We start from the raw sequence: 15488 nt of genomic DNA on the forward strand, positions 1-15488 counted from the left end.
TGCGTATGCGCTAGAATGTCTGTACTCTTATCTCACAAGTATAGCGTGCAGCACTGCTGAAGGTACAAGGTCGCCACAGGAAATATTCTTGCGCAACGGAATATAGTTACGGGCGTATATGTCTGGTTATTGGCGAGATAAAGAGTGTTGAATGTTTGCTTGGCAGATGATACATTACAGAAATAACTGGCGTTTTACGCTCTTTATGCATGGACGTCGTTTACCGCGCACTACTGCGACAGTTTCCGCCGGTAACCGTAATAGCCACCCTAACCTTGACCACGTAGCAACATGGCCGCGCCCATAAAGCCCAGACCACCCGCTTCGATCCGAATTCCAGCTTGCTTTTGGCTCTCCGCCCTGTGACCCAGAATTAAATAGTAAAATCTGCCATCGCTTGGTCTCATCTCACGCTATGGCCAATCCTTATAGGTATGTTTTGTCGTTATTATTCAGATCAGCTGTTTGTGAGAACGCTTCTAGGGCTACAGAGGCGGTGCCTAGCCGTAAAGCTGGTTTGATTTTCAGATAGCAGATGGCGCAACACCATTAGCACTGGTGACGCGTTGGCGATTCGGAACGCTATAACGACGCAATTTTTCACTGAATCATTAATTTGCTACTCCGCTCTATAATGCTACATGATGACAGCGGCGAGCAAACGTCAAATAGAAGCTTTGCAGACGATGCGGCGCGGGTGAACATTTACAACGGCGTTGGCCCTTACCATAGTGGTCAAGGAGGCTGCGAGGAACTGCTGAGAAAGCGTAAAGATGAAGCGAATTACCTCTCTCAGATTCACGTAAATGCAGCTTATGGTTATAACGGGAAAACCTTTGTTGCGTCAAGCCACGAACCGTGAAGCATGTATCTGCAGGACGCCAACTTAAGACGGAGCTGACGATGCTGCGCGGATTAACACACCTTGAGGGGTATTAGGCCTTCCTATTCGCTAAGGAGTCCTGCAGCTTTCACGCTGCTTAAAGGAACCACTCAGGTAGAGTATACATGTTCCTACGCAAGGCAAACGCAGACGACTGTTATTCAGTTGTGCGACGTAAAGATAGACGCAAAACGCGCTGGCGATGCCCGCTCCTATAGGGTGCCTCGATAGAACGGCTCGCGCCGCTATCGTGGCACCTCAGTAGGGATGTCACTCTCCAGCCAAATCGCTGCTCTAAGCGCGAACAGAATTCGCTGTGCCTACCTTCAAACAGGTCCTCGGGATCCCGGAAAAGGCTGACAGTGGCTGAAAAGCGAGCCGTCCGCTGTGCTCCTGGGTCCTTGAGAAGGCAGCTGCGACGACGCGTCTCCAGCTTCGAACAGCGGGTCACGAGCACCGCAAGGAGGACGCTCTCCGTCGTCCTCTTCTTTGTCGCGGCTGAGGGGCGCGTGAACCACTGTGGCGGGCGCTGGAAATTCAGAATCGTGCGTGAAGAATGAATGCCCGAGAAAACAAGTCGAAAAGCGACAGCGGTCGCGTCGTCAGAAGGGCAAGGACGTTCGCGTGAAGGACGTTGACCACCATTCCGCGTTTATTATAACTGCGGAAGCCTCGTTTGCTAAATGTGCCTTTGAAGTTTACTTATGTTGCTGTCTTCTGGCACGAATTTCTTCTCGACAGGTAGGTAGGGCTAAAATGGGGTTCTACTTGGAACGACCGAATGGAGCACGCCCTCCATCTACTTCAATCATTTCACATACATGAAAAATTTGGAAGGTGATTCAACCTCTGGTTGAAGCTGATAAACAACAAAAACCTCTTCCCGAGCGAGTTCAGGGAGAAATAAAGTCGGAGTCGCGGTGCACCGCACTTTATCGCGCCTGTCCTCGCGTGAGTAGGAGGTGCGTCGAACTCGTAAACGTCTTATTGTGATAGCAATTATATGGACACTTCAAGCGGATTTCTGCTTTAGGCGTCGTCGTCGCCGTCGCCGTGAGGTTCCGCATGAAGTCGAACGGCGATAAAATCAAGGCTGTATGTGCGGGTGAAAGCGCGCGAGGGACGCGCGCTTTCACTCGCAATGCAGCATACGGAACGCACGCTTTCAAGGGGAGCGAACGCACGGCGGAGAGCAAACGCAACTTCTTCCGTCGCGTGAAAGGCCGTCGGGGGATGGGAGGGAGGGGAGGCGACGTTTATCTGCGGCACCAAATGAGTATTTATTTACAAACATTGGGAGGCGACAAGGTGGTAAAAACTTCCGACGCTGCTCGACGGGTGTCCCGTTCTCATCTCGTCGAAAACCTCCGAGCCGCCGCCAGAAGCACCGGCAAGTCACCAACGCCGCGTGAGTTCGGTGCGAACGCGGGCAAAACGCCGACGGCGTCGACAACAGTTCTGCGCGTTGCTGGTGCTGCTACATGTCCCAAGTTTATACAGCTGATAAAACTACTATCCTTACTCCGTATAGCTCTCTAATAATTGCTATCGCAATTGATGCTTCGCCTTTAGGGTGAAACTGCGACATTTTTATGGGCGAAGCTCCTTATGGTGTGGGTCTGTCCCTCCTCTGTAGTAGGTAGTAGTAGTAGGTAGCCACGTCTACTTTTATGAAAAAAAATTTCCGAAAGTTGTGTCCGTAGCGTGGAATCGAACCAGGGACCCCTCGCTTCCGAACGCGCGGCGCTAACCACTACGCCACGAAGCTTTTTTTTTTATTGCATTGGTACAACAGTCAACCACGTAGTGACAAATTCATAATTTTAGAACTGTTTCATGTGTAACAAGCCTTCCATACGGGGCACCCAATCGGGTACACACTTTTTCACTTTTTCCATTTCGAGAAATGAAATGAGAGACTCGCGAAAGTACTATATTGCAGGGCGAGCATCAACGTCTGCATGGCGAACAGCCATGCGTGACGTCCAAATACTATGCAGAGCCATTAACATAGTAATATCATATGGAAAACCATCCTCGTTATCAACCATTAGGTACCTTATTCCCTGTGCATCCAAAGGGAAATCCTTCTCTAAGGTCCTTTGCAGGACATCCCAGAAGAACACGCCATCCCAGCATTCCAGGAACACGTGTTCAATCGTTTCAGGTTTCCGGCACAAGAAATAGTGGTCACCCCACGGAACGAAGAATCCCTTATCAGAAAGCCAAGTCTTAACTGGCAAAACGCCTGCATGTAATTTAAAGAAGAAGGTTTTTCACCCCAGGACGCACAGGCATGCTTTTTACACGTTTCAGCACCTTGCGCCACTTTCCGCCCGAGAAATGAGTCCGGTACAATGGAATTGGGAGAACAATATCACATAAATCATTATACAATTTTTTACGAGACACTGCGCTTAAATATTCAATCGAGAAACGGGCCTCCAGGAAGCGGCACGACTCAACAACCTCTTTAAGGTAACCCTGTAGTCGACCTTCCATCTTATTGGAAGAGATGACAAAGTTGGGCAAAGCACTGACCAGTCGTACTTGGCAAACTGTGCGTAGGAAAGGATCCTGAACATCTCGAAGGTACAAAAAACGATTTACAAGCTGTCTCAGAAATAAATGCGACAAGCTTAAGCCCCCATCACGAACACGCCGAAAAAGGTTCGTCCGACTTGTTCATTCCCATGTCGATCCCCATATAAACACGGCAAAACTCGATGAAGTCTCTGCACATTCACTCGAGAACAGTAGAGCACTTGTAACACATATCACAATTTACTAATGAAAAACAAATTGCAAACCGTTGCACGAGCAAAGATTGATAAATCTGTGCCCTTCCATTTCTCGGCTTTTTATCGGATTTCTTCTGTCGGTCTCCTCCAATAGGGATCACTGTCGGTGTAATTTTCTAAGGGTACGCCTAAATACTTCACCAGGGTTGTTACCCACTGCACATTTAGGATAAACTGTGGCGTTAGATCCCAATCGCCATGCCAAAAACCAATACATTTTCCCCAATTGACTGCACTGCCGCTTACCGGACAAAAACGTTTTACAATGGTAATAACCTCCGCTATACTTTCGAGATTTGAACAAAAAACACCTATATCGTCTGCATAGGCCAGAACGCGTACTTCAGATGCATGTAGCCTGAAGCCACTAATTGTACTGCGGTTTATAATACTTAGGCAAAAGCTTTCAATAAACATGCAAAAAAGGAGAGAGGAAATAGGACAACCTTGGCGAACTGAGCGACGCACTTGGATGAGATTTCCAACTTCTTTGTTAACAATGAGCCTAGTACTACAACCACTGTACGCCATACGAACAGCTTCGCCACGAAGCGCACATGAACACACGCACCACGATGACAATAAATACCCAACATTAACGAAAGACTGCGCGTTTCTAACGCGTTTGTGCTAGCGCGTCACGGCCCGTGTAAGAAGCTGGTGTAAGACGCTGTGGCCTCTCCGCCTTACCCCCGTATTCATAAACGCTCTTCGACTTGAACTTGACTTGCCAACGCCTTGGGCAGCGCGTTCGAAACACGTTGAAGGCGGTGGCAAGTCAAGTTCAAGTCAAGGAGCGTTTATGAATACGGGAATTATACTCTCTCAGCAGTCATGTGATGGCGTCGGCAAACGCGGTGCACGTTCCGGCATGTGTAAACGGCTGCGTAAGACGCTGTGGCCTCTCCCCCTTAATAGAGACTACTGCACGTTTCTAACGCGTTTGTGCTAGCGTCCCCTAAAGCGGGAGATCCGATGATTCCCCCCGGAGCTTCGTCCACTCATCATCATTCACCCCGTGGATATGCTGCGATTTTTTTTACTGCACCAACTTCGGGATCGGCCCAGATTTTGACATATAGAGATATACTATTAATTTTCTATATTTCCCGAAACCTAAAGTGTCAAAACTACGATTCGATTATGAGGTACGCCGTTATTGGGCAAAAGCGTCCGTGTCGTAATGGTTACTACATCAGGCTTCTGTGCTAGATGTCCTCCGTTTGAATCCGGCCGTTCGACATTTTGTATTGATTTTTATTGCGATAGCAATTATATGGGCCCTTCAAGCGAGTTTTGGCACCGTCGGTGCCACTGTTGCCGTGAGGCGCCACACATATAAGCACATGCTATGTGCTTATCCATACCGTGCATGCGAAGGATATTGCTACACTATCCTAGTTGCTCAGACCAGGTCAGGTCTTACGTTCTTGACTAAATAAACCTAAGAACTTTGAGGATGGGAGCCCACGAACATATGTAACGAAACGTAAGATTCACTAGTAACAACTTGATGAGGGCTAGTTGGTTCATAGTTGAGCGAAGGTATGAAGTAACAGCGCGTAATGAACAAAGACGAGAAAGGAATGAAGACCACAGGACAAGCGCTGTTTTGATGTAAGGAAGGAGCCCGTTGTATAGCCATTGTATAGCCCAATACATGTGTTTTATTTTAAATCTTCTCAGGCTCATAAATAATAAAAGTGCAAAAGATTATCAGTGCTCAAAGATGAAAGTGATGTAATTTTATGGACGCAGCTCTTTAAGGGCAGCGTAGTGGCGCCTGTACCTGCGATGTCATTACAGTGCCTTATACACGGTGTGCTAAAGCTTTTAAAGCCTCACCAGGCCACATAGTAAATTTTGGTTATACGAGGGAAGTTGTTGTGTGCCCTTTGGAAGCGTTCTACCGCAAGAATTTTTCAAATTGGTTCTTTAATAGCCGAGATAGAAATATTTCAGTGCCACGAACCCATGATTTCAGGAGACGAGCGTCAGCACCAACAAAGACACTTGCCCCGTCTAGCCTCCGCGACCGAAATTGCCTTCTCCCATACCAGAGCTGTGGGATCGCGTGATGCATACGTCATGGTCCCTGCCTTCTTTTTTTTACAAGCGAAGCTTGCATATATGTCTAGCCTGAACGTTCGTGTCCGTTCGCAGAAACTATCATCATCAGCAATGGCTCGAGCGTCGTCGTCTTGTTCGGCTGCTGGCTCGTTGGCGCGAACGCGCTTGTGCCTCTGCTCCCGCGTTCGTCGTCGTCGTCTTCTTCCACAGCTGGCTCCGTCACCGCTCATCATTCCAGCGTAGAATTTCACTTCTCTTCTGTCGTTGTAATAGAGAGGCCGCGTGTACGGAGGTATGAGCAATTGGGCCTCTTCGATTATCCGTTCCTGACAGTCCCGGACTGCCCGAGACGGTGCTTTCAGTCAATGAGCGTTGCGTATGCAGTCTTTCGGATAGTCCGGGACTGTCAGAGACGGATAATTGAAGAGGCCTATTGCTTAAGGAGGTATGAGCCATTCATTGTCTTACCGTGTCGGACATACTTAATTTTGAAACAATCTAATTTTGAAGAATCGCAAACGGCAAGGAGGGCAAATGCTGTTAACCACGCCAGCGAGCAAACTCCAGACATCTATCGTAAGCGCTCCCGGTTCGACAACAACGTGTCCCTCATCAGTGTGATCCGCTCCGAGAAACAGCGACACAATGCCTTGGAAGTGATGAATGAACATCACCCTACGAGTGAAGAAGACCTTGTTAAATTTAGAGTTTGCGTTACGTGTGAGAAATCTTTAATCAAGAGAAAACTGCCTGCGTTCAGCACTGTGAACGGTTACGCATATACCCTCCATTTGTTGTGATGGTGATAAGCTTCACCTTAGCGTCCATCTTCACGGAGTGGAAGCACGGCTATGTCAGCTGGTATACCCCCCAGGCAAATGGGAATTGCGTCACGAGCGCCACTTTCTCACCTGGTGCTTGGTAGGCCGTGTTTCTGAGAAAAAAAAATTAACCTGTTGTTATTACAATGGTTATATTGATGCGCGAGGGGCAGACGGCCATCCCAATTATATGCAATGCGCTCGACAAGTGTGCGGTTTTATCGGCAGACGCAAGAGGAAGCTAAAAGGAGTTTGGTTTGCTGCTACGTCTGCATTATCCTAACAGCTGTGTTTTGAGCTTTTTATTGCGATAGCAATTATATGGACACTTCAACCGGATTTCTGCCGTCGGCATCGTCGTCGCCGTCGCCGTGAGGTTCCGTATAGATTTCAAGGGCGATAAAATCGTCGCCGCGCGCCGTATGGGCGAGCGAAAGCACGCGGGGGACGCGCGCTATCACGGAAAGCGAACGCACGGCGGAAAGCAAACGCGACCGACGCGCGAAAGGCCGTGGGGGTATGGGAGGGAGGGAGGCGGGGCGACGCCGTGCTCCGGCACCAAAGGCGTATCTTGCAACCGGGCGTAAGGGGAACTTGCCACTCAATCTCCCACGCGAAAGCAAGAAAGCGGGAAGGCAGCGTGGGAGGGAGGGGCGGGCGCCGCTTCTACTCTGCCTACTGCGTTCGTACTTTTTTTATTTGAAATTACCCGCAGCGCCTTTGTTGGCATTATTGCGGGGGGCACAAACAGCAATGGGCAATGAGCGTCGCCCACACCGTCTCTTATCTCCACACGGCTCTGACCTTTGTATGCGCTGTGCATCCGCCGCTCAGTTTCCTTTGAAGCGACAGACCGCACGAACCTTGCACGCTGCGGCGGCTGCGCTTGCTACCCGCTGGGGTGGCTCAGTCAGCTAAGGCGTTGCGCTGCTGAGCGCGAGGTTGCGGGATCGAATCCCGGCCCCGGCGGCCGCATTTCGATGGAGACTAAATGCAAAAACGCCCGTGTGCTTGCGTTGTGCACGTTAAAGAACCCCAGGTGGTCAAAATTAATCCGGAGCCCTCCACTATAAGGCGTGCCTCATAATCGGAACTGGTTTTGGCACGCAAAACCCCAGAAAGAAGAAGAAGACTGCGCTTGCTGCCAGCATTTTGAAAGTCGTTGTCTGCGGTCATTCAGTGTGATCTATTCATGTTTGCTTGTGTGCGCTGACACCACGCTTGTTAATTCAGTTAGTAAGCGGATGTGTCCAAGTTTATGCAGCCGATAAAACTACTATCCCTACTCCGAATAGCTCTCTACTAATTTGCTATCGCAATTGATGTATTTTTGTAATGACCATTTCCTTTTGCGTGTGTGGTTCATGTATTGAATAAACGCCAGCAGTGCGTCTGTGTTTGGTGAAAATTTATCCTTTTCCGTTATGATGCGTGAGATGCCATAGCGCGTGGCTACTGCGTCTCCGCAGGACAATAACAGGCAGTGAAATGTGCTTTATTTTAAAATTTTATTAGCAAACTTTGTACTAAGTAATACGATACACAAAAGAACATTACAGACCTGAGTACCTCGCATCTACAGCATGAACTTCACATTCTATAGGCGTATATACATAAAGCTTCTTAAAATTTCTGAATTTCCAAAGTCATGTTTTTTTCTTCTTCTTCTTTATTACTTTTCATGAGGCAATCCAACCAATGCAAATCGTTTGGCGCCACAGTTATCGATGATTCCTCATAGAAAAAATTATCATTAAGCGAGACCGGTTGAAAGGCTGAACACAGCACATTTCGTATATCCAAACACAGATGAGGCGGAGTTGTCCGTGCTGGAGCTGTGGTCTGAAAAAAAAATGCAACAAGTTTTATGCTTACCATACAACGCAATTGCAGGAACAAATTTCAGCACTCTTTTCGCAAAACAGTGCTTTGAATTCATGTACGTCAACTATGATTATATTTTGTTGTGAGATTTATGCTAAAAATATGACAAAAATGAACAATCCAAATTATTATTTTGCCTGCTGCTATATTAAAGTAACAGGTATCGTACTGCTGCTTCCTCAACAGCTGTCTGCAAATACTGATCAGTTTCTTACAGCTAAATTATCTTTATTCCTGAATTTCTTATTGCCCTGTGAATAAGGCACTGACGGATTAGTTTGTTCAACCTTTTTGTGTACTCCTTGTCTTCCCAGTTCTGCAGCATGGCTATTACTGGAAGGCAATGTTGCCAAAGTTGTAGGCCACTGGTCAACGGTCTATGAGCACTTCCTACTCTAGAAGAATTTGTTTTGCACAGGGGGAGCAATACTTTGCGGGAACACCGGAGCGCGTGGCTTGCTAAGCGCCGACGTAAGCACCTTCGTGCGCGTTGCGCGCCAGCGCGACTTGACACGAAGGTTAATCGGCTCGTTCAAAACAAAATCTGCTCGTCGGCTTAGTTCTCAGTTGAACAATCGCGAACATCACACATTGCTGATGAATATTTGATAAAGAAGAACAGACAAGCAGGTGCTCTTTTTTTTTAGACAACGTTTGCCTGCGTAACGTAAAATGCAGCCTGCGCCGTCGCAGACAAGAAGAAAACCGCGCTTGCAGTGCTTTCTGAACTATAGCACAGCACTCCTTCAATTGGTTTCCGCACCTTGTGAAGCTCTAGCCGACTTGCAACGTCTAAGCAAGAACAGTCAAGCACAATGTTCTCTAACTTAACCTCTCGTCCGTGCAGCAAGCATTCAAGCATCTTCAGCAAAGATAAGTCAGCGTGGAAGCTTGGGTATGTTGGTGATTCATTGAAAAAAAAAACACCGCAAAAAAATACAGGGACACGAGAGAGCGACACAGCACTGTGCGTGTCGCTCTCTCCTGTCCCTGACTTGCTTGCGCTTTGTTTTTTTTTCCAAAGTTATTAGTTTTTTTTTTATTTCATAAGGTGAACACCAGCCGCCGCGATATCAGAAAACTCAATTTCCGTCAGCGGGTCAACTAGCACTCACTCGTCTCAGGAGCTGCTGTCGGTAGGTAGCGTTAATGTATTTACACACCACAGAGAAATTTAGCGCGTACGGAATACCCTGCCTTTCGTCTTATAGCCGTTTCGATAAGGTAAGCGGGTATTTGATACATAACTGCATAAAAAGCATGCTTACCTTTAATTCTCTTGGAAGCGGAAAAAAGTGGCCCTGCTGTCCCTTCCCGTGCTGGCCAACCACAGAGCTGCGCAGAACGTCTTGTGGCCTTTCTTGTGTTTTTCATACATCGCTGGAGCCACTGGCCGATAAAGAAACGAAATGTGGCAGCGCACAGTAGAACGCAAAGGCGTGCACGTGTGCAGAGAGCGGCAGGAGCAGACGAACGGAATGGCAGCCGAAGCGATAACAGCGAAAGCGCCGCCCGTTGGTGCAACAAGTGAAGCGACTAAATAAAAATATAGCATGCCAAAGAAGAAAATAGCCAAAAACACATTTTAGTTCTACACATAATTGCATCACTCTACTTTATTGCTATGTAGGTTAAAACATACAGCCACATACGCAAGAGTTACAAAATTTTCCTTTGGATACGACGTTTTACTACCAATACAGAAACTAGCCCCACTGTCCACCCAGTGGCGGAAGTCTGTCTCGCTTTTTTGCTGCGTTGCATTTTTGGTGACGGTCGTGCGCGCGAGCTGTTGTGTTTGTCTCGTTTCGCGCAGTACACGATTTTGCGCGCTGTGCACGAAAGCAACTGACCAGCGGTATAAGTCACTGCGACACGAACACTGAGGTAGACGCGAGCGGATTAGAGAGCATGATCTCGCGCTGGAACACGGTAGCTAATGATATAGTTTCGTTCTTTGCGCGCGCGACTGCATGACATGGAACAAACAGACGAAACGGAAGTACATCTCTCTAAGGTACGAAGACAGACATTCGGCTTGCGATTTGTATTAGTTCTCTAAACTTTATTTCATCTATTGCAGCAACATATCAAACAAATAACTGCTGTTTTCTCGAATAATTCTCGAGGTCAGGTGTGACTGAGGGTGACGTCACTGCACATACGTGTACGTAGGCGCACTTGCGCATATACGTGAACCCTCCGGCTGGCGTTTGGTTTGAAATTTCAGCTCTTTCGCGGTGCGTAGCGATGCAATACTTTGCAGACACGATCGTTAGCGCGCATTGTATGCAGTGCGCTTTTCAACTCAATATGACCTGACCTGGTGAGGGGCCCTTTAAGGGTGCCAAATATTTTAGCGCACCGGCGCGGCGTCCACGTATATAGCTACAACACAGTCCGAGTGCAACGCAAAACCGTTGCTACTATTGCCGTCAGTACATCGCCCTTCGGTCGCAACTGCCCATTTTTAGACCAGAGATGTATACCGCTAGGTTCTGGCCGATCGCGTCCGCTGACAAAACGACGCGTAGAACAACAATTAGAAAAAAAAGGATCCGATCCTGGTGATAGAGCGGCACATACTACTGCTGCTGCTGCTGCTGCTGCTGCTGCTGCTGCTCCTGCTCCTGCTCCTGCTGCTGCTGCTGCCTGCCTGCTGCCTGCCTGCTCCTGCTGCTGCTGCTGCTGCTGCTGCTGCTGCTGCTGCTGCTGCCTGCTGCTGCTGCTGCTGCTGCTGCTGCCGCTGCTGCTGCTGCTGCTGCTGCTGCTGCTGCTGCTGCTGCTGCTGCTGCTGCTGCTGCTGCTGCTGCCTGCTGCTGCTGCTGCTGCTGCTGCGCTGCTGCTGCGCTGCTGCCTGCTGCTGCCTGCTGCTGCTGCTGCTGCTGCTGCTGCTGCTGCTGCTGCTGCTGCTGCTGCTGCTGCTGCTGCTGCTGCTGCTGCTGCTGCTGCTGCTGCTGCTGCTGCTGCTGCTGCTGCTGCTGCTGCTGCTGCTGCTGCTGCTGCTGCTGCTGCTGCTGCTGCTGCTGCTGCTGCTGCTGCTGCTGCTGCTGCTGCTGCTGCTGCTGCTGCTGCTGCTGCTGCTGCTGCTGCTGCTGCTGCGCTGCTGCTGCTGCTGCTGCTGCTGCTGCTGCTGCTGCTGCTGCTGCTGCTGCTGCTGCTGCTGCTGCCGCTGCCGCTGCTGCTGCCGCTGCTGCCGCTGCTGCTGCTGCTGCTGCTGCTGCTGCTGCTGCTGCTGCTGCTGCTGCTGCTGCTGCTGCTGCTGCTGCTGCTGCTGCTGCTGCTGCTGCTGCTGCTCCCTGCTGCTGCTGCTGCTGCTGCTGCTGCTGCTGCTGCTGCTGCTGCTGCTGCTGCTGCTGCTGCTGCTGCTGCTGCTGCTGCTGCTGCTGCTGCCGCTGCCGCTGCTGCTCCTGCTGCTGCTGCTGCTGCTGCTGCTGCTGCTGCTGCTGCTGCTGCTGCTGCTGCTGCTGCTGCTGCTGCTGCTGCTGCTGCTGCTGCTGCTGCTGCTGCTGCTGCTGCTGCTGCTGCTGCTGCTGCTGCTGCTGCCTGCTGCTGCTGCTGCTGCTGCTCCTGCTGCTGCTGCTGCTCCTGCTGCTGCTGCTGCTGCTGCTGCTGCTGCTGCTGCTGCTGCTGCTGCCGCTGCTGCTGCTGCTGCTGCTGCTGCTGCTGCCGCTGCTGCCGCTGCGCCGCTGCTGCCGCTGCCGCTGCCGCCGCCGCCGCCGCTGCCGCCGGTGGTGGTGGTGGTGGTGGTGGTGTCAGTGGGTGGGTGTCAGTCTATGACGATACGTGTCGTAACGTAAGTGATAAAACGTAATAGTCTGCCAACCAATAGCTGTGTCTCATTCTCTCTTGACATGGCCATTTTCCTAGCGACGTCATCAGTGGTCCCTTGGGCTGGGTATGGGTAAGATCCGTGTCGCTCACTCCGAAGAGGAAGAGCGCGCCTTCAAGGAGCGCTGGCGCGCTCAACCGCGCGAATGGATGCGAAAGCGACGAGAAGCCGAACGCGCAGCGGCCCTACGTGCTGCGGCCGATGGTTCAAGGGGGTGTGAATCTAGTCGCTAAACTCGCTTTCACTCGCACATACAGCATACGGCGCGCGGCGACGCAACGAAGTTATGTGTTGTGTCTTTTCAACCATTTAACATAACAACCAAATTAAAAATGAAAATATCGTTAAACAAAACCAACAGTTTCGCTGGTCTTCCATCTTGACATAGTGGAAGGGCTCTGAAAATGTTTTTTAGAGGGGTAGGTTAAAGAACTCCAGGTGCTCAAAATTCTTTCGGAGCCCACCACTATGGCTTCCCTCGTAAAAACGCGACACTTTAGGGAAGTTATTTAAGATTTGCAAATGTACATTTGGCTGATATTACGGCCCCTCATACTCATGGCTGGCTTTCGTGGTAATGCGTATCGTAACGGTGACGTGCCAGTTACAGTTTCTATTACGGTGTCCTTTGGCTTTTAAAGGACCTGTGCGGGATGTTGCGGGGAAGTTTGGGTGGTAAGCAATTTGTATCGTAACCCGCCTTAGTGGCGTATAGTGGCTATGTCGTTGCGCTATACTAAGCCTGAGGGTGCGGGATCGAATCCCGGTCACGGCGGCCGCGTTTACATGGGCGTGAAATTAATGCAATAATGCCCGTGTACCGTGCTTTGGGTGCACGTGAAAGAACCCCAAGTGGTCAAAACTAATCCGGAGTCCCTCACTATGGCGTACCTCATAATCAAATCGAGGTTTTGGCCCGTAAAACCCCAGAAAAAAATCTGTATCTTCATAATTCTACTGCGGCACAGGCAAGCGACGTTCTTGCCACTCGTGCTTTAACTTCGTCGTCCTTTTATTCTAAAAGACATGACATAATTACGCGCCTATGAGTGGTAAGCTGTATATCAGATACCAGCAAAGTTAGATGTGTTTTAGACGCTTTGCGTAGTTCGTGTCGGAACAAAGCGGACGCCGAACGCCAGTGCGCCAGTTACGATGCCATCTGCGGCATATATTCGTCTTGATAGGCAGATGTCAGCGGCCGGTTTGGTGTCCGCTCTTCGCAAGTCGCGCACTCATCGCAGAGGCTCAGGTACTGCGTCCCGCTGCTTACCACAAGGTCGCAGGTTAGTTGACTGCAGTGTCAGAAAATGTATGCGGCACGTTATCAAAGTCCTTAGTTTCATTAGTAATTCTTACGTTGAGGCGTTATATTTGCGTTCGATATAATGGTACGCGCAACGCCTGAAGATTATGTAGTTCTCCAATAACGTTAAGTGTGACGCTGTTTTAAAACAGGATAGAAGTTTTAGTACGGTGGTGTCTCGATAGCATAGACGCACCTTGGTTCACATAGATGTAAAAATGGGCGCTAATTTTCAGGCCGCCGGTACTAAAACAGTGTTTGTGAGCCGCAGTAAATAATCAGAAGAAATCTCAACTCTCTGCTGGTTTGTACCATTGGCAGTCTTAAGGTCTGTTTAGAAGGAAGCTAACCAACAAATTTTTCCACAAGAGTTGAGGTTAGCCCTTATTGTGCTACTAAAATTAAACAGTGCATTTAAGCCTTATTTGAAACACGGTGTTAAGCGGATTTAGAGGCCATAGAGCGTGAACCGAACGTCCAGTAACATATTTCGCTAAAGAGGCGAGAGTTTCGTAGTTTGTTTATTGGAAGGCTACTCGAGCCGCCCGAGTCCCCGCCTTGCCTCACATATGACATGCATACGGACAGCGTACAACGCTGAGCGGGGGTGAGCAAAAAGCAGCGGAGATGCGGAAACCAGTGCATGTAATTCTTAGGAAGGTTAATGAGAAATTACACTAGGCGCCAAGTCGTGCTTAATGTCCCGGACATGGGCAGTGAAACAGCGTGTCGTGCCAAAAAATAGCGTGACATTCTTTGCCGGGGCCGCGTCTCTTCCTGAATCTGCGTCTGGTGGTAGACATCACCTGGGAATTATTGCGGCGTAGTGATGAGAAGAGGGGTCGACTTGAGTCGCAATTGGGCTCGGTGCACACGAACAACACCACCACCTTGTTGAAAACGAGGCACACTATAGTGTGTGCTGCACATCCGCCGCAGTTGAAGCCACCTGATTCGCCGTGGACGATTTGTCCTCTCCCAAACAGAGCGTGTACCACATTTGCTCGAACCTAAGCTAGGACTAATTTCATTTATTTCATAGAACGCCGAAAAGAGAAACTCGGTTGACAGTCTTGATTCAAAGATGCCGTTAAACATATTACGTGAAAGCATTCGTGGCGATAGCTGACAAAGTCAGTTTTAACCATCAACCTGCGCATCTTTAACACGGCATTTAGACCAGCTGTGGTGAAATTACACTGTTCGCGTTATTAAAACAGAGAGTCGCTAAATGCTTTCATATGCAACAGCCGATAACCAGTTAAAGAGAAAGCAAACTGAAGAGCGGCTGCAAGAAGACACTGTTCCTAAACCCCGTAGCCTATCCGAAGTGCTGCTTTTCAAGAGCGCCGTTCGAAAGAGTGAACTATGAGAGCAGGTAGGGAAGTGCCAAAAAAAGAAAAAAAAATGTTTGCAATGTGAATAATGGCGACGGCGGGTCAGCAACTGACACGCGAATAGAACCACTCGGGAAACACGTATAGCATTCGCGACAAGCGTCGCCGTGAGAACGTACTTCGTCAGACATTAGTTGTTTTCTTTTTCCTCGTCGACTTGCAATAGTCGATACCCCGTTTCGATTTTAGGCCTTTGATTTCGGCACACACGAGGACGTCTTAGAATCGAGCTAAAGCGGTAATTCCATCGCACCCGTTTCTCACGCAGGCATGAGACACCTGCGATAAACTCGCAAGGCTGTTTGGTCGGCGGCGTGCATAATTGCTTAAATTTCGCCAGAATTACGCGCACTTTTACGCTTCTATCTTGGCAGACTCATGCGAAGCGGTGACTGCATGATGTCAGCCAGAGGAAGTTGCTTTCCCGCAGTATAAGGGTCATTGTTTTGTTCTTGCGAGAGTGTTGGTGGCCATTTTTCTCTCCCTCTCAGGAC

The 15488-nt window shown here is 49.4% G+C and overlaps 1 protein-coding gene across 3 annotated transcripts in view; it reads right to left on the reverse strand.

Moving 5' to 3' along the window:
- The window catches only part of LOC119444217 (uncharacterized), a 68963-nt gene extending 59032 nt beyond the window's left edge, over positions 1-9931 (reverse strand). The window contains exons 1-2 of one of the 3 annotated variants that reach the window (XM_049663212.1): positions 9728-9931; positions 1208-1412 (exon numbers count right to left, since the gene is read on the reverse strand). The gene's annotated coding sequence lies outside the window, so the exon portion shown is untranslated. The remainder of the gene's footprint in view (positions 1-1207; positions 1413-9727) is intronic. The other 2 variants (XM_049663211.1, XM_049663210.1) reach the window with 2 other exon arrangements.
- Between the last annotated feature and the right edge of the window lie 5557 nt (positions 9932-15488).

Source organism: Dermacentor silvarum, chromosome 3, assembly GCF_013339745.2.
Source record: "Dermacentor silvarum isolate Dsil-2018 chromosome 3, BIME_Dsil_1.4, whole genome shotgun sequence".
In the NCBI taxonomy this organism is placed as follows: Eukaryota; Metazoa; Arthropoda; class Arachnida; order Ixodida; family Ixodidae; genus Dermacentor; species Dermacentor silvarum.